The following is a 2,184-nucleotide window of genomic DNA, read 5'->3' as shown; positions in this document are numbered from 1 at the left end:
AGACAAGAGCACATGTCCTTGGGCCCCCAGCACAGAGTTTGGCCTGGCTGGGGAGGCCCCTCGCCAATGACAGGGGCAGGAGAGTACAGGGGACAAGAGCCCAGACTCTGGAGCCCCCAAGAAAAGAGGTCACTCCTGGGTAAGCCTCCAGTGCCTCAGTGTCCTCATCTCTAAAATGGGTACATCAGGAGCTCGTGCCTGGCAGGAATAAAGGTGCGTGCAAAGCACTGAGCCCAGGGTCCAGCAGAGTCCGAGGGCAGGGAGGGTCCAGGACTGTTCTAGCCCAGCCGAGCCACCAGGGAACCAGGGAGAGCTGCGGGCTTGAGGGGCCTGCAGGGGGTGTCTCAACCCACTGGTGCCAGCGCAGGCACCAGGCAGGGATCAGAAAATGTATGTTCCAAGCTCTCCCCTTCAGCAGCCCTGTCCTGACCTCCAAATCTGCAGGGTTCCCCATGGGTCTCAAGGAACTCCTGATGGGACGTGAGGGCCAGACTGGTGGAGGGCAAGCCTGGGAGGCTGGGGCCCAGCCAGGACCCCACCCCACCCCGTTTGAGAGGTCCCTCTGTGCCAGCCCTGCCCTGCCCCCACTTGCCATCTGTCCTGGTTCTCCCAGCTGCTGGGTTTGCTCACGTGATGCCCCATCTGCTGTGAGTCAGAGGAGGGGTTCACTGGGACGCCTGGAGGATGGGATTAGGGGTGCTGAGTGCTGCAGTTCAGGAGGAGGAGGAGGCTCTGGGATTTGGGTCTGTGGGGCCACATTTCTCCTATTCCCCTACCTGCACCCCCAACACCCCCACTGCCCCCTCCATGCCCTGCCTCAGAGCCCTGCCATGGAGAGAAGCCCATCTGCATCCCTGAAAGGGGCGCCGTTCCCACCACCTGCACGCAGCTCTTGCAGAGGATGAAGTGACTTGGGGCCTGGCTCAGCTAGAGCACCGTCCGTGTGGCCCCCTTCATGGCTGTCCCTGCCCTCCGTCTCCCATCTTTGTCATGCCAGGCCCCGCTGGGAAGACCACGCCCACTACACACAGACCCGGCCACAGACCCGGCCCCTCTGCCCCAGCCCTGCATTTCCTTATTGGAAATATAGCTAAATTCAACCTGCTTCTCTCCAGGCTGAAGAGGAGGCCTTCAAGACTGGACTCCTATGTCCTCAACCCACAGTAGCTGTGTGACCTCTGGCGAATCACTGCCCTCTCTGGGCTCTTCTCCATCTAGACCCAAGGCCTTCTGCCATAGTTTCTGAGTTAATTGGTTTTGGATGATGCCCAGCTTTGGTCATTTTTTTCAAGCCTCTCCTACCAGGTGACTTCAGTGTTAGGGAAGAGGAAGAGTTGTGTTTTCTTCCGGAGGGTCTTGGGTATCAGGCTCCCATTTCTCCACCAGCCTCAGTCACTGGCTCAGCCTTTCCCCTGGAGGTATAGGGTACCTGGGGGCAAATGATCCAGAAGGCAGAGGCCCAGAGAGTCAACGTCTGTGCCCGTCAGCGGTGGAAAATGAAACCTTTGCTGGCCAGACACCCAGAGGCTGCACCTGCTGTTTCACAAACATGCCTCCGAGCAGCAGGAGGCCTGAGGTCAGCCCCCAGCGGGCATGCAGCCAGGGCCGCCAAGCCCCAGCCATGCTGAGCCTCTGCCAGAGTGAGAGGCCAGGAATGTACCACAGTCACCCATGGGGTGGGCCACAGGATGTCACAGAAACAGCCCAGCGCTGGAGACATGCAGACCAGGCTCCTGTCCCCCCTCCATCACTGACTCACAGTGACCTTGGGCAAGTCCCTTTCGCCTTTGAGCCTCAGTGGGCCTAGTCTTAGCAACAATACAGTAAATAAAGTGCCCAGCCCAGGGTCCAGCCTAGAGTTAGAGCAGCAAACTGCACCACAACAGGAAGAGGAAAAGTAAAAAAAAAAAAGATAAGCTGAATTTTCTCTTTTTCAGTGCTTGCCGAAGTCCATAAATTATGCCCAAGGTTAATAAATCAAGAAATACAGTATAAGCATGTTATTTATTGCCCTGGAGGTAACCACCACAGAAATTAAAGTAAGTGGTAGACTCTGAGGCGGGGGTTTGCAGGAAACTGGGCCTTTTGATAAGTCCTATTTACCAGTTCATGTTTTTAAATATCTATCTCTTTTTTTTTTTTTTTTTTTTTTTTTTTTGGGTCGGGGGCCCCCCCTTTTTTTTA

Source organism: Neophocaena asiaeorientalis, unplaced genomic scaffold (genome assembly GCF_003031525.2).
Source record: "Neophocaena asiaeorientalis asiaeorientalis breed wild unplaced genomic scaffold, Neophocaena_asiaeorientalis_V1.1 scaffold438, whole genome shotgun sequence".
Classification (NCBI taxonomy): domain Eukaryota; kingdom Metazoa; phylum Chordata; class Mammalia; order Artiodactyla; family Phocoenidae; genus Neophocaena; species Neophocaena asiaeorientalis.
Note: the sequence above shows the minus strand (reverse complement) of the source record.